The following is a 20,036-nucleotide window of genomic DNA, read 5'->3' as shown; positions in this document are numbered from 1 at the left end:
CCCGCATCTGGAATTCTCTTCATTTTCCTCTCAGCATCCTTGATCTCCTTCAAAACTCAGAAGAAACCCCGGGAGGCTGTTTTGGTTCCCCTAGCTGTAAGGGGCTATTATGCATTTACTTTGCATGTATCTCTTATATCTAGTTATTTACATATTGTCTTCCCTTTAGAATGTAACCTTCTTGAGGGCAGGGATTTGTTTTTGCTTTTCTTTGCATTCACAGTGCTTGGTATGTACCTGGAACATGGTAAGCACTTAATCAATACTTGTTGACCTACTGAGTGACTTCTGTGGATTTTCAAGAGGATGATGACAGTGAAATCCAGATTTCCACTAGGAATAGATAGATTGTAGAAATGACAATCCTTTGGACAGATATACAGAACTGGAGATCTAGAAGGAACCACCGAGATCCTCTAGTTTGGGATTGATTGTTTTTTGGTGGTGTGGGCCCTCTGGCAGTCTGGTAAAGCTTATGGAATCCTTTTCAAAATTCTGTTTTTAAATGCATGAAATAAAATAAATAGGCTTACAAAGAAATCAATTATATTGCAATACATTAGTCAAAACATTAAAAAAATGAGGTTGTGGGTGTCAGGTTAAGAACCTTTGCTCTTGTTCACCTCCTCCCCTGTTTTTGTACAAATAAGAAATTTAAACTCAAGGTGAGAATTTTCTCCAGTGGTGTCGAGGTAGTTGGTGGTAGACTTCAGGGTCCCTAGCACCAAGTCCAGGGTTTTTTCGAAGTGTATCATGAACTACCATTCTACCCAGTTAAGTTATAGATGTTTAATAAAATCTAATGTAACAACAGCTTCTGTCATGAATTTCTACTTTAAAACAATTCTAACCAGTTAAATTTTCAATGTTTAATAAAATCCAATGTAATAATAATTTCTATGATGAATAGTCACTTAAAAACAATTCTTGCCAGTTAAATCTTAGTTGCTTAACAAATTCCAAAGTAACAATAATTTCTAGGCTGAGAACATTAGGTCTCCCTTAATTATAGAAATTTTCATGCCTTTTCATTAATTACTTTTCTGCCTGTTTTCAAAGATATTGGAGTGAGTCAACATTTGTAAGCCCAGAAGCTTCCTCCTTTAAAGGAAGCATTTCACTTATTTGAATGCCAGCTAAAGTTGACCTTGAGCTCATCAATACATTTCATTATTTTATTGTGAAAGAAGAATTTTATACCTGCTTCTTGTACATCAATGTAACTTTTCCTAAATCATTGCCCTTGATGTCCTACCTTCAAGGCTCACGTAAGAAGAGAAGACAAAAAAGAAATAATGCCCAAGATTTTCAGCTTTGTCCCAATTGATGAAGATGTTTCAATGATTTGCAAAAAGCAGAGAGAGTTTCTGTACAGGCAGTTGTATCCTGCTCTGCCTTCCTTTTTGCCTTGGTGTAGTTTCATCCAGTACTCTCTGGTTGACTTTCTGTTCTTCATCTCAGCTCACCTAGTTGTCCTTGAACCCTTGGCACCCCTTATGTTTCCTTTATTATTTTATGATGGTCCATTGCCTGGGGGAGTATATCTACTTCAAGGTACAAGAGGGACCAGGGGCTCCTTTAGTAGTGTGATGTAATGGAACTATAATTGAATCTGTCATCGGAGAACCCAGCCCTGCTACTTACTATCTGTGTGACCTTGTGGAAGTCATTTCAGACTCAGTTTCTTCATGGATAAAAATGAAGAGAGTAGATGAACTGATGTCTAAGGTCTAGGCTCTATGATTCTACGCCATAGAGTGAGACCTAGGAAGATGGCAAAGGTCATTGCTCTTTTGCTATTGGTGATTTATGTCATGTGACATCTCCCTGAGCCACTCTGAGAGCTTCATTGAGAGTCTAAATTTATACACCTCTTCTACTTCATTGAAAATTACCTGAACACACCAAACCGATCAGAGTCCTCCAAGACTTAGGATGAAGAGCAGATTCCTTTCTCAAAGTGCCACTTATGTATGTTGAACCTGATCCATTATACCCAGTGCCATTGTACACCCTTTGAGAGGGGAATGAGGTGAATATAACTAGGAAAATGCATCATACCTATTTAGGCCTTACCTAAAGACTCTTCAGTCTGACAGAGGAACCCATACATATCCTTGCAAGCCTGATGATGGAAATGCCCTGTTCCACTCTATTTCAAGGCCCTTACGACTACCCCAAACATCAAATGTGAAGAAAATCCAAATCTCAAATATGGAAGGCCAGTTGTCATTGGTTAAATGAGGAAGGGCAGAGAAAAGGAAGAGATCAGACAGCATGTAAAGCAGTCAGTCAGACCATTCTGAATTCAAGAAGTCTCATTTTATATGAGCTAAAACTGATTTTACAAAAGGTCTCCCACAGTTCTTTGTGAATTAGAATAAGATATTGTACTTGAAGAGGCTTACCGGGAAATACGTGACGAGAGCCAGGAGGCCCAAAGTCAAGTGCAGTAGTTTCATCCTTTACCTTGTTGGCCTTTCCTGTAACAAGCAACATGATTTCCTACTGTTAGTTCCAGTAATAAAGAGCATGTTTTGGATACAGTGGCATTTTCTTTTCAAAAGGAACAATTGACATGAGGTTTTGTCATGAAGGATGATTCTTTGAATGAAGCAAAGTGATGTGAAGATGCAAGAAGTCTGGATGCTTTCAGGGACCATGTGGCCCTTTAATTAAATGTCACTCTTGGGAGCAAATCTACTTCCTGTAGATTTGGTAGCAGGGCCTTTTCCATTCCATTAAAAAATCAGAAATCTGAAAATTTACTGAGAATAAAGTTGGAAAAGAGTATATTATCATATGTGTCTCACGTATCTAATATATATATATATATATATATATATATATATATATATATATATATATATATATAGAGAGAGAGAGAGAGAGAGAGAGAGAGAGAGAGAGAGAGAGAGAGAGAGAGAGAGAGAGAGAGGCCTGGCTTAGCAGGTAGAGAGGCGGCCTTAGCTTCAGCCAGACTCAGGACTCAATTCTTACCACTGACACTTATTACTGTGTGGCCATGGGAAAATCTCTTGCCCTTTCAGTGCCCAGACAGCCCCTTAAGTCTGTAAGTTCCCGAGTTGCTCATGTGTATCAGTGGAGGAGATTTCCACACCAGGAGTTTCTCCAATGTATGAAAACTCAGACCTAGAAACATACAATCCAATATGGTGGAAATACTGTTTTATGCACAGTATTAGTTATTTAATTATCAAGTTGGGGTGCATCTTTCCAGAATGAAGATTTGGGAACACATGCAGTAAAATTCTTGTTACCTACAGGAGATACCTCTGTTTCAAGGCGTCTTTTCTTCCTACTTTTTCCTTCTTCTGGAAGGAAGGATCTGTGCACCAGATCATTTTTGGGAGAGATTTGACTGAAGATTGAGGACACTTGCCTTTCTTTACTACCATCAGTGGCTAGTTTAGGGCCTTTCTCTCCTCCCCAACTTCTTTCCACATGCTAGAGAACTTTACCAGACATATTAATATGCCCTCAAACACCCTAACCTCCTGATCCCTCAATTTACTCATTTCCTATAATCTCCTCCTCCACCCCACCTGAGCTATACACAGAAATGATCTTTTTGTCACCCATAAATGCACCACTTCCATGTTCATGAACTCTGGAATTCCTTGATCTAATCTCAATTGGTTTATTCCACCTCTCCCTCTGCCTTGCAACCCCACAGCCTATTCTTCATCCTCACTGAACACCCAATCCATTTATGCCCTCAGTTCTGGCCTGGGCCATCAGCCCTGCACTGGCTACCTTCACTTTACTTCATTATCTCACTGCCTCGGTAGATCCATTGAACCCTACACTGGTGTCTTCTTTTGAATCCTGTGAGTCTTCTTGGCACATTTTTGGTACTTTTTTCTCAATAGGTTTCCATTACTTCTTTCCCACTTCTCTCCTCTCTGTGAGTTGTGTTTGCTGGATTTTCATCCAAATCATACTCACTAACTATGGGCTTCCCACAAGGCTCTGTCCTTGCCCCTTGTCCTCCATCTGTACTATTTCACTTGGTGATCTCATCAGCTTTTATAGATTCAATTATTTTTGTTGTTCACTTGTTTCAGTCACATTTGAATCTTTGTGACCCCATTTGGGGTTTTCTTGGCAGATACTGGAGTGGTTTTCCATTTTCTTCTCCAGCTCATTTTATGGATGAGAAAACTGAGGCAAGCAGGGTTAAGGGACTCGTCCAGGATAACACATATAGTAAATGTTTGGGGCCGTATTTGAACTCAGGTCTTCCTGACTCCAGGTCCGAAGCTCTATCCACTGAGCTGCCCCAGATCCAGTTATTATCTTTATGCAAATGATTGTCAAATCTTTACCTACTTATCTAGCCCTAACTACCCTTCTGACCTTCAGTCTAGCATCTGGGATGTCCCCTAGACCATTTAAACTAAATATTCAAAGTGAACTTACTTTTAATTCTCACCGACCCTCCCTTGTTCTTAACTTTTCTGTTAGTTTTGAAGACACTGTCGTCTTCCCGGGTGTTCTATTCGACTCCTCCATGTCATTCATCTTCCATACACAATCCGTTGTTGCCAAGTCCTGATGTTCCTATCTTCATGACGTCTCCTTGATACACCCCTTCTCTCCTGGGATCACTTTGATGCAGCCTTTATCACTTCACTCCTGGACTTTTGCGATAGCCTTTCAGGTAGCTTCTCTGCTTCAAATCTCTTCCTGTTGCAGCCTGTCCTCTCCTCAGCTATTAAACTGATCTTCCTAAAACACAGGTTTTACCAAATCACTTCCTAATTCAATTAACTGCAGTGGCTTCCAGAATCAAATATAAAATTCTTTGTTTAGTATTCAAAGCCATTCACAACCTGACCCCCTCCTACCCTTCTAATCTTCTTGTACCTTAATCATCCACACGTATCACATGATTGATCCAGTGACACTGACCTTTTTTTTCTTTTAAATAGTATTTTATTTTTTCCTCTTACATGTAAAGCCAATTTTTAACATTCATTTTTAAATAAAATTTTGAATTCTGAATTTTCTTTCTATCTCCCTCCCCTCCCTTCTCCCTAAGGCAGTAAGCAATTTGATATAGGTTATATATGTACAATCATGTAAAGCTTATTTCCACAATAGTCACTTTGACACTGACTTTCTTGCTATTATTTGCCCAAGACCATCCATCTCCCAACTCTCTACATTTTCACTAGCTTTCCCCTCATGCCTGGAATTCTCTCCTTTCTTGTCTTTGCTACCTAACTTCCTTGGCTCCCTTCAAGTTTCAGCTAAAATTCCACCTTCTGCAAGAATCCTTTCCCAGTCATTTTTAATTACAGTGCCTTCCTTCTGAAATCATGTCCAATTTGTCTTGTATGTGTGTCTACATATGTATATATACATGCACACATACATATATAGACATACAGACATATATAGGTATATATACATATATGGATATGTATGCATGTGTGTATGTGTGTGTATATATTTACATATGTATATATATATTTGATTTGAACATAGTTGTTTGCATGTTGTCTCCCCCATTAGAATGTGGAGCTCATGGAGGGCTGGGACTGTCTTTTATCTTTCTTTGTATCCCTAGCACTTAGCATCATTCCTGATACAAAGTAGGTGGTAAATAATTTTTGCAGACTGACTGACATAGTATAGCTACTTTTTCTTGTTCGGATTTGGGTTTCTGCTGTGATGTATAATATGTACACAGAAATTGGAATTATGGGCAGAAATGAGAAGCCAACTGCTCTTCAGGCAGTTATATTTTATATATTTAGGAGAAATTCCTTTAGGTCACTGTGATGCCCTTTTCTGCTTAAATGAGCATCTGAAGGCATTAAAAGATGCTGACAGGAAATAAGTCTCCACATTGTACATTAAAACAGGGAATGCTTGTTTATTAAAAAATCCCCAAATAGCTTATTTCTTACTGACTCTACTACAAATCACCACCATTCTCCACTTTTTCATTTAAAAGGATATTGAGCCAGGTGGAGCTGGGACAAAGACATCTTGTTAAAAAGTCCATGAAAGTGGAAAGCCCTGGTACCTGAGCAGAAGCCAGTAGTCAGCAGTTTTAAGATGAGAATTCCCAAGTACCTGCCCTGGGAAGAGAACTTTCTTCCAAAGTCTGGTCCGAGGGTTCGGCAGGGTAATTCCGGTCAGCTTCTGTGTCTTGACATTCTGAGAATGATAACTGACAGCCAAGATAGAAAATGATAAGAAGGACCCACCTGAGAAGTTGTGCTTCTTATAATCTCCTATTTGATTGCTTCTGGATATAGGAAAACAGTTTGATGGAAGATAATGTCACTTCTGGGTTATTACTTAAACAAAGGAATGAAAGTGGCAGTTTGCTAAAGTTGGCACTGATCCTTACATGTCAATCTCTTCCTGAAGTAGACCTTGACTTGATGAGAAAGAATCTCCAAGTGTATGTTCCCTAGAGTACACTTTGGTAGGTGTATTTACTATTTGAGATTCTTACATCTTTAAGTATCACTAAAATAACTTTTATTTTTGTAGTAGCGAAGTGGTCTTATTAATAAATTGCATCAGGATGTTATTGGGAAAACCTTAATCCATATTTATCATTTCTTTAAAAAAAATAATTACATATATCTTTACACAATGACATATATGGAAAACATCTCTCTCTATAGGACTCATTGACCTCATTTCCTTTTTTAAAAATTTCTGATAGAACAGTATGAGCATCTTAAAGTTTCATAATGATGCCTTTTTCATATTGCTATTCTTTTTAGCACTAGTTAAATAAATCTTATTTTGCTTTCAAACAATGACCTTTGGGACTTAGGATCATCGTAATTAGAGCTGGAAGGAACTTTAGAAATCATCTAATCCTATCTCCCCAATGAGCAAACAGAGGGCAAATAAAGTAAAAGGCAATAATACCACTTGTGGATTGTGTTGACTCTTTATACTACTAGTAATATTTTTGAGAAACTTAGGGAAATACTTAGAGTTTAGTATATGAAATCATCATCAAATCATGTTTCATATTGATTAACTTACATACATTTAGAGTCCATGGATCTCTTGTCCTCTTTGGTCCCCACAGCTTCCTATCTTTGTTTCCCCATCCTTCTAGACTGATCTTAAGTCCCATGTCTTCTGTGGGTCTGGAACACACACTTCAGCTCTTAGGAATAAGGGTTCTACATTCCTTGCTGATTTTGTGTGTTTTTCTGTTGTTCTCTAACCAGGTTCCAAGGTCTTTGAGCATTGGGATGACACTATATTTCCCAAGTGTGGAAAGATCCATGCATTGAGACCATGACACCTGGCTTACTTTGCACATCCTGGGATTTTGCACCTGCGAAAATATCTCTTGTCTATAGCCCAGTTTATGTCACCATATAAAGTTAACAAATCACTTCATATTTGCTTTAATTCAAGAATATGCATGTTCCTTAATGGGGTCTCTCTCTTTCTCTCTCTCTCTCTCTGTCTGTCTGTCTGTCTGTCTGTATGTCTCTCTCTCTCTCTCTCTCTCTCTCTCTCTCTCTCTCTCTCATAGGTATCTCATTTAGGAAATGAAGATAACACTGTATGTTTTACTTATTTCATCTTGTGAACTAGCAGTTAGTAGACAAGAGTTCTACTCCGGACACTTGAACACTTGCATGACCTTGGACAAACCTCTTTACCTACAGCACCTTAAGTCTTCATATAAAATATGTAAGTTGGGCTAGGTGGTCACTTAGGTCCCTGAGAGTTCTTAAATTCAATGGTTCTATGATTGTCTTATCTCTTGGTTTGGTGGGAATTTGAGGTTGCCAACCAATAGACATGATCTTAATGCAACTTCTCAATTTTCTGTCATTTTGACTCCCTCGAACACTGACTTTTAAAAAGTCATGGATGTTCACTGAGTTGCCTTTGTTTAGTTAGCATATTTAATGATCTAAAAAAATCTGCAAGTCTCCATTGCTTCTTATACATATTTTTTGAAGTCCTTGACTTTGACTCAAATCAACAAACATTTATTAAGTTCTTATTATTGTGTTAAACCCAAATAGCTGGGAATACAAAAACAAGTAGAAACATAGTCACTGCCTTCATGGAGCTTACATTCTAACAGGAAAAGACAATTCATAAAAGTGAGTTCAAAAATGTGTGGGGTGGGAAGGTTTTCTATATTTTTAATTAATAATACCTTTTGCTTTTATATCAATAATTTTGGAATATATCAGCACTAGCTATTTGGTGAGCCTCCCTTTATTACAAAGGAAAATATTTAAGCATAACCACTTGACGAAGATCAAGCTTAACTTGTATACAACATTCTACACCTTGGTCACCTACTTCCCCGGGGAGAAGGAGGTATATTTCCTCATCTTTTCTCTGAGTCCAAGATTGGTGATTATAATTGTACAACATTGGGCTTCACTTTACTTTTTTTTTACTCTCATTATTGTAATAATTGTGTATATTTTTCTGCTTCTGTTTAACTCAGTCTACATCAACTAACACAAAGTTTTGTAATATTTCCCTGACTTCCTCATCTTCATTTTTTTTTATGGCACAATAATATTCCATCACATCTTCGAGTACTGGAAAGACGTCCCATACTTCTTATGTGTGGAAAGACCATCAGGCTGAATAATATGAGATCTGGCACACTCTATAACTGACTTTCTGCATGACCTCGCACATCTTAGGAATAACATCAGAGACTGTCAGAGTATTTGCTGCCTGTAGTCCTGTGTGAGCCAACACATAGAATAAGCACATTCCTTTATATTTGCCTTAACTCAAGACCATGCGTGTTTCTTAGTAAAATCTCTGCTGCCTCATTTGTGAAGTCAAGATAATAATACATAATTTAAATTCATGTGCTACATTTTGTTCAGCCATCCCTCAGTGGATTGGTACCCACTTTGTTTAACTTAACCTTGCACTTTCTTTTCGCCACAAAAATTTTGCTCTTCATATGTACCTTTCCTTGACCTCCTTGGCTTATGTGCCAACTATCACATGCTTTTTTGGGTTAAAAAGCTTAAACAATTCAGTGATGTTTCTTGCATAAAACGATGTTGTTTTCCAGTTTGTCTGGACACATTCATGCCTCTACCACCTCAGTTGCTTCCTTAGTTTGTTCTGTTGTTTCCCAGGGCAGCTAGGTGGCACAGTGGATGGAGTGCAGGGCCTGGACTCAGGAAAACTCATCTGGAGTTCAAATCTGGCTTCAGACACTTACTAGCTATGTGACCCTGGGCCAGCCACTTAACCCTGTTTGCCTCAGTTCTTCATCTGTCAAATGAAGTGGAGAAGGAAATGGCAGCAAACTACTCTAGTATCTTTGCCAAGAAACCCCCAAATGGGGTCATGAAGAGTCGGACGTGACTGAGATGATGGAACAATAACTTGCACTATTGAGTTGGGCACCCGCTGTCATCATTACTGTAATTAATCCTCAGTATTGTCAGCTCCCTGTTGGGTTGAGCTAGACCCAGTACAGACTAGTATGGCAGAGGCTGATCACAGAAAGCTCTAGCTTTGCTTTCCCTAAACAAATGGTGTCTCCAGTGGGAGCAGAGGAAGCAGAGAGACTCAATGATCTCGTTGGTCTTAGTGTCATTGGCTTAAAGTCAGAAGAGACTCTAGGAATCCTGCTACATGACTGCCTTATTTTAACTTCTCAAACTATTTTCTGTGCATTCATTCACTCTTCATTTATGCTTCTGTTTTTAGGTGTAGTTGTCGTCTCCTTCGTTGGAAAGCAAGCTCATTATAAATGGAAATCATTATGGTTCCTTGCACTTGTATCCTCAGAGCCTAGCACAGTACCCGGAACACAGTAGGTGCCTAATAAATGCTTGTTGATTGATCTTATAGATAAGGAGATGGAGGACCATGGAGACCCTCACTTGGACTTACTCAAGGTTACTCAAGTCGTAAGAGGCAGACCTAGGATTAGACCTTGCCCTCCTTCCACTTCATCCCATTATCCCTTGTGCCCAATGACCATGACTTCACCAATAGAAGCGACTTACAAAGTGATAGTAGTGACAGTAGTTACTTTTTAGAGTCCTGTGTATGCCAACATGTAACATCTGCAAGTGACGATGCATTTGACCTAATTCAAATATATGCGTGTTGTGCATTTTTTAGGGGAGTGGGGAAGACATGAGAGGGTGAGGAAGAAAAAGACCTGTGATTTAATTGGGAACTTCCAGAAACTACTTCTACTAATTCAAATAAGTACCTAATCAATAACCTATAGTCGTAGAGAGTTGTCTGGGCCACCGAGAGGTTAAGTGACTTGCTGAATGTCAACACAGCTAGTCATTACCAGGGGAAAGAATTGAACACCCCACACCCAGGACTCCTGCCTCTACAGCGCCATGCTGTTCCTTAATTGCCTCTTTGTTCGCAGTATATAATGTCAGTATTCATGAAATCTCCAGATGTGTCACCCTGTGGATCATGGGAAGGTTAGACAAATAGTTTGTGCCTGGAAGGACACGGCTCGTTTGGGACTTTCAGTCTCTCTCTTTGAAACTTACCTCATAGTTGGTTGATACAGACACGTCACAAAAGGAACTACGACTTTAATTTTTAAGGTTAAAGTTCGATAGAGGTTACTTGAGTTTTGGAATTTTATCCTTTGGAATTAATTTTTTTTCCATTGCGTTTATCATCATTTCCTTTGTCTGGTCCAATAAAACCAAAATTACTGATTTTCAAGGTTAAAAACACAGCCCGCTATTTATGTAAACTTTCCCTATGCTTTTGCCCAAACTCTCTGTGTCAAGGTCACTGCCAGAGAAACCTATGCCAAACACAGAGGCAGGGCTCATTTTGACCTTCTTCCCAGGAACCCCATTTGCCTGAGCTTTCAGAGGCAGAGGCAAGTCCTTATGGATGCCTTGCTTTCTATCCTCAGTGGTGTAGAAAGGGTCAAGAATGATGATGAAGGATAAGCTGGGGTCTGGGCCCTGCGTTTTCTTTGGACTGAAGGTCCTGGGACACTGTTTTCAGTTGTCATCATTCTCACCTACTAGTTAGTTGCTGGTGCCTTCTAGTACGTTAATCAAGGTTTTGGATGATGCTAGTGCATGGCTCTCTCCACTCCCTTTTAAATTTGTTTTTTTAAAATTTACTATACTTTATTATCAAATGAAATAATATTTGTAAAGTGCTTAGTACAGTATCTGGCATGTAATAGGCACTTAAAATGTTTATTCCCTCCTCCTTCCTTTCTTTTTTTTAATAGTAATGCCACATTGATTCCAATCCGTTCCCATTTTCTCTCTTCTACCTCTCCTTGTGACCAATAACACATATAAAGGCTGGTTCAGGACAAGAATGTCCTTAGAGGTCCATTCCAAAGGCCTTCCCTAAATCCTTGGCACAAATGACTACTCAGAGTCACTCTGGTACTCAAGATCCATTGGAGTATTACCTAAGATATGGCCCCCAAGGGGTTATTTTGAGCATTGGTAGAGTGTTTAGGCTGACTGCAACTGTGATTCAATTCCTCAGAGCAATATGAGTGAAGGAGGAGAGAGTGGGGGAAGGTATGCTATATTTCTACAGGGATACAATTTATAAGTAAATATACATATACTGGGGACGAAGGATCTTCCAGAGAGAGAAGGCTGTCACAGATATAGAGGGAACTTGTAAGGTGAGAAGGCAATTGAGGAATAGTATCAAAGTCTGCAGACATGGGTTGAGCTGGATAGGAAAAAAATGGTGCAGCAATTGAAGGTTGCAGTCAGGACCAAGATTAGGTTTAGGAGGGGTGATGTATAAGGAGATATGGAAATAGGGGATTATGTTAAGATAGAGATATTTTTGGTCTGTGGTATTGGAACAACTATAAATCGTAATGAAATCAAGGATATGACCATCTCTGCATGTGTAATTGGGTTGGGGTGAAGAATTATAGAGTCATGGGAATCAAATCTAGGATATTTGAAGAGAAATCAACATGTATTTTGAAGGACTCAAGGATAAGGAGTGGAGGGGAAGACTGTGAGCTGAAAAAGGGAGGAGATGCATAGATTGATAGCTAGTAGGGATGTTAGGATCAAGGGAGTGTTTTTCCAGTATTGAGGGAAACTTGGGAATGAGGTGGCAGGGAAGTAATCTGTAGATATGGAGAGGATGGAGATTAAACAAAGAAAGAATAATCGTGGGCACAATCTGCTGGAGATGGGAAGGGATGAATTGGGGGTGTATATATGAGGGATTAGCCTTGAAGACAAGGGTAACTTTTTCTTTTTTAAATTTTTCCAACGTATTTATTTATTTTTAGTTTTCAACATTCACTTTTATAAGATTTTGACTTCTAAATTTTTCCCCTCCCTACATCCATTCCCGCCTTCTCAAGATAGCAAGCAATCTGATATAGGTTATACATGTACAATCATATTAAACATATTTCCACATTAGTCATATTGTGAAAGAAGAATCAGAACAAAAGGGAAAAACTATGAGAAAGAAAAAAAATTAGTCTGCTTTGATCTGCATTCAGACTCCATAGTTCTTTCTCTGGACTTGTATAGCATTTTCCCTCATCAGTCTTTTGGAATCATCCTAGATCATCACATTGCTGAGAAGAGCTAAATCTATCAAAATTAGTCACCAGACAATATTGCTGTAACTTTGTATGATGTTCTCTTGGTTCTGCTCACTTCACTGGGCATCAGTTCATGTAAGTCTTTCCAGGTTTTTCTGAAATCCTCCTGTCATTATTTCTTATGGAGCAACAGTATTCCATTACATTCATATGCCAAAACTTGTTCAGCCATTCCCTAATTGATAGGTATTCCTTCAATTTCCAATTCTTTGCCACCACAAAAAGAGCTGTTATAAATATTTTTGTACATGTGGGTCCTTTCCCCTTTTTATGACCTCTGAGATACAGACCTAGTAGTGGTATTACTCGGTATGCACATCAGAGGGTATGCACAGTTTATAGCCCTTTGGGCATGCTTCTACATTGCTCTCTAGGATGGTTGGATCAAGCCACAATTCCACCAACAGTGCGTTAGTGTTGCAGTTTTCCCACATCTTCTCCAACATTGATCATTTTCCTGTTTTGTCATGTTAGTCAATCTGATAGGTGTGATGTGGTACCTCAGAATCATTTTGATTTGCATTTCTCTAATCAGTGGTGGGTGACTTAGAGCATTTTAATATGACTTATAGATAGCTTTAATTTCTTCATCTGAAAACTGCCTGTTCATATCCTTTGACCATTTATCAATTGGGGAATGATTTTTATTCTTACAAATTTGACTCAATTCTCTTTATATTTTAGAAATGAGGCCTTTATCAGAGACACTGGTTGTAAAAATTGTTTCCTAGCTTTCTGCTTCAAAGGCTAACTTTTTTTTCAGAGACTGGAGTATAGGAGGTGACGTGTGAGTTAAAGAAGAGAAGAGGCAGCTCACAGTGAATGACTTTGATGTTCATAGTAAAGGATGAATTGAAGTCCTCAGCTGAGAGGGTCAGGGGAGAGGGTGGTGTGGAAGGGTTGAGGGAGAAGGAAGAGAAGGAATACAAGTCAATTAGGTCAGAATAAAAAGATTGCCTTGCTGAAATGAGGAATTTAAATCACATTAATCTGTAATGGACTCTACCAGTGGATTGTTGCATTGATCAGATTTCTTAAGTCTTTCAGAATTTTTCATTTTTATAATATTGATGTTATAGTATGTTACGGTATAAATATTTCCCCTAATTCTGTTCACCTTATTCTGCATGATTAGTTCACATGGGTCTTTTCGACTGGTGAAAATTTAGATTTACCCAACTGATAAAATAGGGAACAGTGATGTTCTTCCCACAAGATTCATTTAAATAACAATTACAATTTTACTTTTGAAAGTCAATTTATCATGTAACATTTAAGAAACTTATTTATAATTAAAGCCAGATATTGTACATTTGAAATAAATCCAGTAAATGTGTATTGGTTACTTAATTTACATAATCTCTCAGAGAGAGTTGTCTATTCATTTAGAGCTTAATGTGGCATATGAATTTTTATCAGACAGGAGCTGGGATCTTTGGGCTTATCAAATGTTATGTTGTTTACTGTGTTTGTTTTCTTTTGTATGTTGTATACCTAATCTCTTCTGCTGATCAACCCCTCTATCTAAATACATACATACATATAGGAGATTATACTTGAAACTAGAGGTGGTGAAGACCTGCATATCTTTATATTATATGTGTATATATGTGTGTGTGTGTGTGTGTGTGTGTGTGTGTGTGTGCGTGTGTATGTGTACAGACACATGCACACACACAGACCTATGCAGATCTTCACCACATCTAGTTTCAAATACAATCCTCTATTTGTCATTTAAATCTCTTTACAACTTGGTTTCTTCCTATCTTTCTAGTCCAATTCTAGGAGGCTCTCAGAGATGGAGGGGAGGTTGGGTGGCACAATGGAGGGAGAGTTTCAGTGTATTACCAACAAAATACAGTGGGAAGAAGTAAAGAAATTCTGTTTAATGACTCCAAAATGTATAAAATAATTGGAAGTCCCCCCATTAAGATACGCAAAGGAAATATATGAATACAACTATAAATAGTCCTAAATAATTGGAGAAATATTAATTGCTCAATGGCAGGCTAAACCAATATAATTTAAAATGGCAATATTACCTAAATTAATTTACTTATTAATTTCCGTAACAACCAAACCAGATCTCAAACTAAACAGCAAACATTAAAACCATTTGTTGCTGGTGAAAAAAATAGTTGTTGAATAGGTGACTTAAAGAATAAAGGTCGCATCATCATCAAAAAGAGGAACAAGGAAGAAATTCCCTTTGAGATATAGGCATGGAGAAGAGTTCATGACTAAACAAGAGATAGAGAAGATCACAGAAGATAAAATGGGTAATTTTAATGACATAAAACTTAAAATGTGTGGTTTTGTACCAACAAACATAATGCAACAAACAGTTAGAAGGCAAATAAATAACCAGGAAAAATCCTTGCCATAAATTTCTCTGCTACAAATCTTATTTACAAGTTAAATAATGAACTAGTTCAAATTTAAATAAGCCATTCCCCATTTGAAAAATGGTCAAAAACTATGAAGACATGGTTCTCAAGGGAAGAAATACAGGCTATTGATATCCATATGAAAAATGTCCCTAATCACTAATAAATAGACAAATAAAAATTAAGAGAATTCTGAGGCAAAATAGAAAAAAGGAAAATAACAAATAAAAAATCATGGGGGTGCCAAGGGGAAACAGGCCCATTGATGCACGGTTGACAGTGTTGTAAATTGGTCCAGCCATTCTGGAAAGCAATTTTGGATTATAACAAAATTTAATAAGCTGTTCATGACCTTTGAACCGCAATACGTTCTTGGACATACACCCCTCCCAAAGAGATAAAAAGTAAAAGAACTTTTATTTACAAAAACATTTATAACAGCTGTTTTTACAGTCTCTCAGAGTATTATTTTATGGATTTATGTAATCATTTAGTGGAAGGCTACTTACCAATCTTCTGCTTTAAAGGGCCAGGATCAATTGTTTCAAAGTCAAATGATGGTAGGAAGAAACAAAAATAGCCTTAATAAGGACCTATTGGGTTCCTACAAGCTGCAATGATTACCCTTTATTTTTGTTTTATATTATACTTGAATAGAAAACATTTATGTTGTTTACGCTGTGAAAATATCAGTTAGCTTCCTTTGAGGAACCATTACCATGGCAGATACAGTAATTTTTTTTTTTTATAATCTAATCTCATGACATGGAATTCTGGTTGATATACTCCTCAGGTAGAGTCCCTTTCAACAACAAAACCAGTGACGACAAAACATAATTCTCTCTTGATTTTCCATAAATGTATATGAATGTAACTTTACAGGCAGATAGCTGTGACAATCATTAAAGACACTTATTAGCTAATTCATCATTATTTTTTAAAAATAGTATCACTAGAGTCATATTGATTTTTCTGTATTAATTTATCCTACAGTAGGATTTATTATGATTATCTCCTAACCAAGATTTCTCTCACTGCTTCACGAAAGTTATTCTAGTCATCAGGAAAGTCAGGTTATCTTTTAGAAAGAATGGTAGTTGTGAAGGTTGGGTGAGATATTGGTTTTGGAGAGAATGGAACTCAGATTGAATTTAGGATGGAGAGGAGCTTGTGTCAGGTATTACTGTAGTAGTTGTGATGATTGAGTCAGGTACAGGAGTGGTAGAAAGAACCAAATCCCTCTTAGGATATAGTAATGGATGATGTCATAGCATCAGGTCTAGCAATAGAGTCAAAGATGCAGTTGGTTCTATCAGGTTTGGTAGAGTCACAATTCACAGTATGAACTTCAACATTATATATTAACTTCAGTTTAATTGGAATTAGATGTAGTGAAATCAGTTGTGATGACAGTTGAAGCAATGCTTGTTTCCCCAGGGAAGGTGGTTTCGTCTGATGTGACTATTTCCTCAGTGGTGATGGTTTCTTCGGTAGTGGCTATTTCACCAAAGATGGTGGTTTCGTTAGGTTGACCATTTTCTCAGGGATAGCCATTTCATCAGCTGTGCTTGTCTCAAGATCAGTGGTCATTTTATCCATAGTGGCCAATGCATCAGTGGTGGCTGCTTCATCAGATGTGGTTGTGTCAACAGGGGTGATGGCAGCGTCAGATGTAGGGGCAGTGGGTGAGATGTCAGCAGGAGGAGGAGTATCAAGGGTGACAGTGACAGAAGATGTACAGACAAAGGGAGCTCTTGGAGAGCATGGAGAATTAGTGGCTCTAGGTGTGGTAGGGGCAGTTGTGCTAATTGCAGAAGATGTGCTAACAGATGCGATAGCGGCCATAGATGTGGTAGGGCTGTAGACATGGTGCTCACAGGTGCTGTAGTAGAGGAAAGAGCTATGGTAAGTGCAGAAGACATCCTAGTTGCAGAAATAGCAGTGGTAAAGCAGCAGAGATGGTTATAGTAGTAAGGTTAGCAGAAACAGTTGCGGTGGTCGAGTTGGCAGAAGTGGTATTGGTGGCTTGCGTGGTTGCAGTCACATGTGAGAGCAGCAGATGGTTGTCATATGAGAGCCAGTGTTAATGGTAGGTAATTTGATGCCTACCGTTCATATATTTGAGAAAGCAGAGGTGAGTAGGAGCAGCTATAGTAGAGATAGTTGCAGTCCTAATAGGTGCTGTGGTAGAGAAGATAGATTTGTTAATGGTTGTAGATGTGGAAGAGGTAGAGGCACTTACTGAAGTGGTTGTGGTAGAAGAAGCAGCTGGGCCAGTGTGGCAGGAGCAGGTTTTGTAGCAGCAGAAGTAGACTTAAGGGTAGATATGGTGACAAGTGCTGTGGTTGAGGCAACAGATGTAGTCGATGAAGCAGATGTCTTGGAGGCACCAGATGTGGTGAGGAGGAAAGTAGTGGTGGTGACAATAAATTTAATAGTGGCAGCAGATGTGATGCTGGGGCAGCAGGTGTGGAACAGAGGTTGCAGAAGCTGTAGAAGCAGGAGAGGAGGGGCTAGAGCCAACAAACGTGCTGTCATTGGTAGCCATGGAAGCAAGTAACAGATATAAAGGTTGCAGGTTCAAAAGATGTGCTTGTAGCAGGGGCTATGATAGAAGTGTGTGTGGGGGGGATCTCAGGTGTGATAGTTGCTTGTTGTGCATCTTTCATTCTCAAAGAGGACCGATGACATCACAAAGGTAACGTCTTGACTTGCGCTTGAATTGGATTTAAGTGAGGCAGAGCTGAGTGAAGTCTCACTCTCTCCGCCAGTCATCAGAGTTCAGTGTCAAGTGTCAGTAGGGAAGGAGATGTCTGGCACAGTGAAAGTATCATGGGCAACATGGTCATCAAATGTGGCCATCATCAAATATAATTATCAGGGTCAAAAGTGTCAGGAATGGTCTCTTCTTTGACCCATCCTGTTTCTGCTAGAGAACCCTTCTCCAGAACCCTTCTCACTACTTATGCTCCCTGTATTGTTTTATGTTGACCCATTGGCAGCAGTGTGTGGACCTCAGAGAGAGCCACAGGCTTCATCCTCTGTGGCTGGGGAGGTGGTGTGGTGAAATGTGGGCATAGTTGACTCTTTCATTCTAGAGACCAGCTCTGCTACTTTCTACCTGTGTGATCTTGTGGAAGCTAGTTTTCCACTCTATTGGACTCAATTTCATAAAAATGAAGAGGGTGAATGAGATGATGCCCCAGGTCAAAATCTTATGATCCTTTGGCAATAGAACTAGACAAGAAAAATCAAGATGGCCATGACTGCTTTTTTATTTCTAGTGATTAATGTCATTTGACATTTTCCCCTGAGCTACTGTGAGAGCTAGGTTTGAGAGCCTTAAATTTACATACCTTTGGCTCTTCATTGAAGATTTTCTGGACCACCTCCCACCCCCAAGCCTATCAGAGATCCTTCCCAGAATGAAGAAAAGATTCCTTTTCCTACATGCTATGTTTGTATAGTTGATCCCTTGTACCCAAGTCCCAGTGTACGTCCCTAGAAGGGGGTGGAGTGAAAGAATATGCCCAGGGAAGTGCCCATAACTACTAAGGATTATTCAGTCCCACAGAGGAGCCCATATATTGCTCTTGAAAGCAGGAGGATTGAAATATCCTGTCTTAATGTATTTGAGGGAGCACCTCAAATATCAAATGTGAAGAAAATTCCCACCCCAGCTATGAAGGCTGGCTGCCCTTGGTTAAATGAGGAAGGGCAGAGAGAAGGAAGAGATGGGCCAGAATGTAAAACAGTCAGACCCCTCTGATCTCAAGAAAAACAGCTTTACAGAAATGAAAACTTTTTTTTAAAAGATCTGAAATCACTCTTTGTGCATTTGAGTAAGACACAACAGCCGAGCAATTGTGTAAAAGTTGCTTACCAGGAAGTAAGAGATGAGAGCCAGGAGGCCCAAGGTCAGGTACAATGGTTGGTAGCCTTTCCTGTCACAAGCAACATGATTTTCCACTGTTAGTTGCAGGAATAAATAGCATGTTTTGGATAAAATGGCACTATCTTTACAAAAGGAACATTTTACAAAGGGGTTTTAGCACGAAGGATGACACTCTGAATGATGGCCCAGTGAATTGCTACAAAGGAGCAAGCATTTTAAAAACTTCCAGGGAAGTGTCTGCCCCTTTACATAAAAGGCAGGCAGCAGTCTTGGGAGCACTTCATGTTGATTTGGTGTCAGGTCCTTTGCTATCCCATTTTTGAGCTTGTTTTTAAAGTTAGAAATCAGAAAATTTACCAAGAATGAAGTATGCAAACTAAAGGAAGAAGAAAAGCCCAATGCAAAAATCTACAACATAGCCCTCTTGGGGGCTGTATTTAGCTTTTATTCTAAATAATTTTTTTTAGAAAGTTAAGAAAATTTTTTTAGAAAGTTAAATAAGGAAATATTTGGAGACAGAGTATGCAATCATCGTCAAATTGTTTCATGTTGACCAATTTATAAATACTGGGAGTATGCATATGTCTTGTCCAAATTGACCCTGACCGCTGAACATGTTTGTCTCCACGTCCTTCCAGAATGAACACTACTCCTTCCTCTTCCATGAGTCTGGAGCACACGCTTGTGAGATACCATTTACAAAGCACTTTGAGAACCCTTATAAGTTACTTAACTCCAGTTATTACTATTTTTAGCATTAAGATCCCTTAGACTTCTCAAATTCATTATTTCTGTGACTCTTTCTCTTTTGGTTTGGAGAAAGTTTAGGGTTGCTCACCAATGGCAGGGATTATATTTTACCTTTGCTATATTTTCAGGGTAAATATCCCTCTGTAAAGGCTATTGGCCATTAATTGGTTATAAAGGACCAGGGCACTAGTCACTCACTGGCAGCTAACAGAGGGAGAAAACATACTGAACTGTCTTCATGTTTCTCAACCATTTTAGACACTTGTAACATTCATGGTCGTGCTCTGAGGGCCTGGCTTACCTTAACTAGCAGATGTTCATGGGCTCACAAATCTATAAGCCTCTGTTTCTTCTTTTATTGTAGCTGGGCATCCTTTGGCTT

This window comes from Phascolarctos cinereus, unplaced genomic scaffold, assembly GCF_003287225.1.
Source record: "Phascolarctos cinereus isolate Bilbo 61053 unplaced genomic scaffold, phaCin_HiC Scaffold_9;HRSCAF=440, whole genome shotgun sequence".
Classification (NCBI taxonomy): domain Eukaryota; kingdom Metazoa; phylum Chordata; class Mammalia; order Diprotodontia; family Phascolarctidae; genus Phascolarctos; species Phascolarctos cinereus.
This window is presented reverse-complemented; position numbering follows the sequence as displayed.